At 36.2% G+C, this 5,902-nt stretch overlaps 1 pseudogene; it reads left to right on the forward strand.

Moving 5' to 3' along the window:
* Window positions 1-4,594: 4,594 nt before the first annotated feature.
* Window positions 4,595-5,379, forward strand: LOC143883642 (aminopeptidase M1 pseudogene; annotated as a pseudogene).
* The last annotated feature ends 523 nt before the right edge of the window (window positions 5,380-5,902 follow it).

Below are 5,902 nucleotides of genomic sequence, written 5' to 3' on the forward strand. Positions count from 1 at the left end.
CCCCAATCTTTTTTATTGATGCCAAAGGGGGAGAGAATTCTAGTGTAAGGAAAATATGTGCTTTTTATTGGAAAATCTCTTGTGCTTGTCATCATCAAAAAGGGGGAGATTGTAAGCCCAATGGTTTCCACCTTGGCATTCCCATCTTATTTTGATGATTCCAATACACAAGTGATTTATGATCACTAATGTGTTTGAATGTCTAAGTTATAGATCACATTGGTGCTAAGACAACATTGCTTGGATTGAGGCCAAGAAGTTCTCATTGGACTATATCATGAAGGCCAAAGACAACGAAGTCCAAGACAAATGAAGACTTGAAGAATCCATTGAAGATCAAGTTATATTAGATTGTATTAAGATCCAATCCTAGTTTAGGATTTTAAAAGGCATAATTAAGTTAATCTCACACACCCTAAATAAATAAGTGATTGTATTTGTGGAGTTACAACACATTGGAACCCTCATAGCAATCCCATCTTGGTTGAGAATTGGAAGCCCAAAAACAGAAATGAAAATCTGCTCAACATAGGCTTCTCGGAACTCCGAGAGTTTTTCTCGGAACTCCGAGATTCGGTCCAGTAGACTTTTTTCATCTTCTGTTTGAATTCCCGGAACTCCGAGATTTTTTCTCGGAACTCTGAGAATTCTCGGAACTCCGAGAACACTACAACGGTCGGAAAAATGGCCGTTGGGAATTTTGCTGGAATTACCACAATGCCATTGAACGGTCATATTTAGTTTTTCCTATATATATGGGCATTCCAAACATTCAAATGATCAATCCTAACACTCTAAAACTTCATTTGAACATCCAAAGAGTGAATCAAACTTGATTATGCCTCTCATCCTCTAAAGCCTAGGATTTGGATCATAGGCTCAATTTGTACATCTTCTGCAATTCTTGTAAACCCTTGTGAGGGATTTTTTGTTCTTTCTTTCTTATCAAGAACTTTGTATCGGGCGAGTGTTCGGAGAAGCGTAGCCCACTCTCCGTGGTGAAGATTGCCACCAAGGTTAAAGGTGATTGGAATTTGTAATCGGCACCGATCTTCACCGAAGTTAAAAAGATCACATAGTGAAGCCATCAACGGGGTTGGTTGGTGGAGTGGAGTAGGCCTCACGTTTGGAGGACCGAACCACTTTAAATCTCGGGTGCAATCTCTCTTACTCTTGCTCTTTATTTTGCATTTGCACTTTAGATTTAACTTGTGCGCTTGAACTTTCTTGTTGATCTCTTAATCTTCATTTTAGGTTTGAGTTTTCAAAAGGATTAAAACTTGTTAGAAACCTAATTAATTGTCACTCCTCATAAGTTGCCGTACTCGGGACCACCCTTGGAATTTCAATATATATATATATATTTATTTACTAGATTAGGGTCTGCTTAGTTAGGTTTTCTTTCCTAATCTAATCCTTTTTTTCCATCCATCCGTCTTTTGGATTATGATCAGATCATTGGTTTCACATCATTATCTTTATAGCTATGATCTATCTTCCCTGAGCTTGATCCTTTGATCGATCTTGATCAGATCGCTCCGCATGCCAATTATGAGTCTACTTTGCCATTATCACTACCAGAGTGTGTGTTCTTGCTGAGAGCCCTATTTCATCTTGTAGACACCCCATTTTGACCGTACCCTGAGCCTCCCATGTTTGCGCAAAACCCCACCAAACCAATGTTTTAAAACTTGAAATTTCATCCCAAGCTAGTTTAGGGTCCCATCAAGGTCCCTGTAAAATTTCGTCGAGATCCGAGCATGTTTGCCTAGTAAACAAGCCGAGATAGTGTGCGTAGTGTAAACAGAAAAGGGGGGTGTGTTTATCCTGTGAGGGGGGCGAATCTATTCTGGAATAGTGCGATTTTTATCCGAATGGGACATGATTATGTCGCACGTTCATCAAAGTTTCGCACAACCGCGCGCCAATCAAAAATGGTAGTGCCAATATCATCACTTGAAAATGCTTATAAATACAGATTAAAGCTTAAAGAAAAAAAAAGAGAAAGAATTTTCATTTTTCCTTTTAGAGAGAGATAAGAAAGAGAGAGAAAGTAGATCTGCCATCATCTCCGGCCATTCTCCGGCCGATCTGCGGTTAAATTCCGGTTATTCTTCATCCATTACCTCTTATTCTTCATCTCTTTTAATTAGGAAACCTTAGATCATTGATTTTCATCTTTAGCTATTATCCAAAGTTTTTTTTTTTACTGATTGTAAGGGAAAAAGGATCTGTATCATCTTCTTCTTTTTCTCCGGCTAACCTCCGATCAAGCTTTCTTTATAGTAATCTTGTTGTTTTGATCTTCCATTGAGCCTTAAAATCTATAATCTTTTCTAGAAACCCTCATTTCTTCATCTCATGCCCTAGATCTGGTCATCTCTTACTTAGATCTGATCATTCTTGTTACAAATCTTGTCAAAACCCTTATTATCCGATCATCTTCTCCGATCGCTTTTGCCGGAGCTCCGGCCAAGTTCCGGTCAGATTTTTTCCTTCGATTCTATTTTAGATCGACCATTACTCTCTTGTTAGACAGCATTAAAACCTAGATCTATCCTCTGTTTTCGTATTTTAAAATCCTAGGAATTCTAGAAATTGCAGATTTGTGTTAAAAAAGAAATACGGATAAAAACCTTGATTGCTGGAGCTTAAAGAAAAGGGCAGAAGATTGGATCAGATTTAAGGTATTGAAGGTGTTTTCTGCGGGTAATTCATAATTTCTGAAAAATCAAGATAAAAAAGAAGAAGAGAGGTAGCAAAAGAGGTATTTTCTTTAATGATATTTAATTTTGTTTATCTTTTTTATGATCATTTGGTAGTAAAATGCAGAAATAATATTATGATGAGTTTCTATGGCTTTGTGCAAGATGATATGAGGTTAATGTCCTTATTGATTTCCAATTTTTTTTTTTTTTTCAAATGCTATGAAAGATAAAATTTCAGTTCCATATGCTTTATGCAAAATCTATTAAACACTATAGTTTTTCGTGATGAGTAGATTATATTTCTTGCTATCGCATTATCAGTGATTTTCAGACATAATTTATACATCTCCAGGTCATTTACATAATGTTTGGCTATTTTCTTTTCAAAAGCGTTTGAAACAGCATGTGCATTTTTTATTTTGTGTGATTATACATGTATTTTGCTTTGTGTGACTGTATATTAGGGTGCTAATGACAGAAAAGTAGTTGCAGGTCTTATCTTTATCCTATTTTATTATATCTTTTAGGGCTGATATCATTTTTACCATGACCTGTAGCTGTACTAAAAATCAGCTTGTAGAGAGAATTGATGTAGTTATCAAGACGTTTCCATATCAATATCATTTGTTTTAAAAGGAAAGGTGAGCTTATTGCACATGATTAGTAAATAGGGAAAATATGTTGTTTGGTTCAATTTCATAGCTTTAAGAGGTTCTCTATTTTGTCAGTATTGTCCTTATTATGCTTCTGTAATTACACTTTTTACTACAATTTATTTTCCTTTTCAATTTAGTTTACACAAGTTGCTGTTTGGTGTATTAGTGGTGCTGTAAGTTCAATTATTATTTAAATTTTCAGGATTAAATGGTAAAAAAAAAAATATATATATATATTTTAGTTGTACATTTTATACATTATCTGTATTATCAGTTTAGTGTATTTCTCTGAGTTAAATGTTACTCATAATCTGGTAATTTTGAATAGAAAAAAAAAGGTTTATTGTCATTGTGTATATGGGATAACATGTCTTTGGGTCAGGGAGGGAACTGTGTCATTTTAATCATGATTGGGGAGTTGTCAAAACTGAATATATTATTTTTTATTCAAGTCAGTTCCTAAAATTTATGAGTGGTAACATTATTTTGGTTGATTCCTTTCATACGAAAAAGTGATTTCTACCCTATTCCGAAATTATTTTGTATAGTCTCACAGAATATTCCTTCTTTAATAAATATTGTAGTAGATCAAGGACTCTCTTTTTTTTCCTATGAGCTATGCCTGTGAAAAGTTCACAAATTTATGTTATTTAGTTGATTGATTATCTTTGATATGAGTGTGTAATGTTTCATCTGGAAGTATTTTGCTAGATCATTGTTCTAGATGATATGACCTAGTCATACATGTTATATCACTTCTTTAATTGATATTTCATGGCAATCATATACTAAGAATGGCTGCTTGCCAGTGTTGTAGTTATCATATCTCATGAAAGTCATTAAGTTTATTTTTTTTAGGATCAAGGCTTTAATTGTGATTTTGATTTAAAATGCAAGATAATAAAAAGGTAATCTATGATTGCAAAGTAAATTCTACCTTATAATAAGTATATTTTGTACCTTCTATTTGGGAATTTTAAATAAGTGGATCCCCTGGAGATGGGCAATGGATTGTTTCCTTGACCATGTGTTTTGGTTCATATGATACTCGCAATAATTTGTTATTGCGGGAAAAGTTTGAGAAGTTGGATATAAGGGAGCTTATGGGTTCTTCAAATGGCATAGCTAGCTTGATGGAAACATCGAGCAGTGGAGGATAGAAAGTGAGCAATAAGAAGCATTCTTGGGTTAAACTTAATATTGATCAGACGGATTTATATCGTATGAAATATGATGATGAGCTTGTAGACAGACTTAGACTTGCTATAGAGGCCAATTGTCTCACTGCAGCTGATAAATATGGTGTTTTGGATGATTCCTACGCCCTGCTGACACCAGAAAGACAGCGTATGTTGCTGTAATGCAGACTGTCAGCACTTCAAACAAATCGGGATATGACTCTCTTCTAAGAGTTTATAGGAGGACTGATTTAAGCCAGGAGAAAGTCTGGGTTTTAGGTTCATTGGCATCTTGTCCTGATCGGGATTTTGCTCTTGAAGTTTTAAATTTTTTTTGTTGTCGTCTGAGGTCCGGAGTCAAGATGTAATTATTGGATTCGTAAGAATAAATAGGGAAGGACGTGAAACTGCATGGAGATGGCTAAAGGATAATTGGGATCACATCTGTAAAACGTTTGGCTTTGGATTTCTGATAACCCGATTCATCAGTAGCATCATATCACCGTTCTCATCTGAAGAGAAGGCATGAAGTGAAAGAATTTTTCGCAAGCTGTACAATGCCTTCAATAAAAAAGACTTTGAAGCAGAGCATTGAGCGGATCCACATAAATGCCAAGTGGGTTCAGAGAATAAGGAACGAAGAATCACTCAGGGAGGTAGTCAAGGAGTTGGTATACCACAAGTACTAAAGAGGGAATGTTGCACTTGTAATTAGAGAGGAGAGGATTGTTGTTTTCAATCTCAGTTTCTGCCATTTTGATTCCAACTATGAAATGAAAGCTTAGTCTAAATGAAAGAGTCATCTAGAGCCCTCTTTTAGGAGACAAGCTATGTCTCGGCAGAAAGTCAAACCTTTTGGAGATAAGCTCTGTCTCATTAGTGAGTCACATATTAGGAGACTGCCTGAGTCTCTCAAGCTGTTGTACCCTCACTAGAAGACCAACTTGGTCTATTAGTTGCCTCTCCTTGCATCATTGCTAGGGCAATGACAAGAATATTTGGAACCCACCTCTGTGTCTAGGAGACTTGCATAGTCTCACTAGCACCCTCCTTTATCTCATTTTCTTTTAGAAGACAGGCTCTGTCTCATTAGCACCTCCTTCTTAGAATCCTATTTTCAGAGTCAGTCCTTAGCCTAGGAGTCTGTCCTTAGCTAGAGAGTCAGTCTTTCTTTCAGGAGTCGGTCCTATCATCATAGGGGTTAGAATTCTCTCCAACCCTTCATCAAATCGTGTGTTTTTCTATCCACTCTTGCAAGGTATAGGATGTTGTCCAACCCTTGCAGAGTTGTTATTCTGTTCATTCCCGCAAAGCATAGGATGCTGTCCAACCTTTGTGGGATATCAGGAGTCGGTCCTCC

The sequence above is a fragment of the Tasmannia lanceolata genome, unplaced genomic scaffold (assembly GCF_043159265.1).
Source record: "Tasmannia lanceolata isolate RefF3 unplaced genomic scaffold, GAP_Taslan_0.1 ptg000008l, whole genome shotgun sequence".
NCBI lineage: Eukaryota > Viridiplantae > Streptophyta > Magnoliopsida > Canellales > Winteraceae > Tasmannia > Tasmannia lanceolata.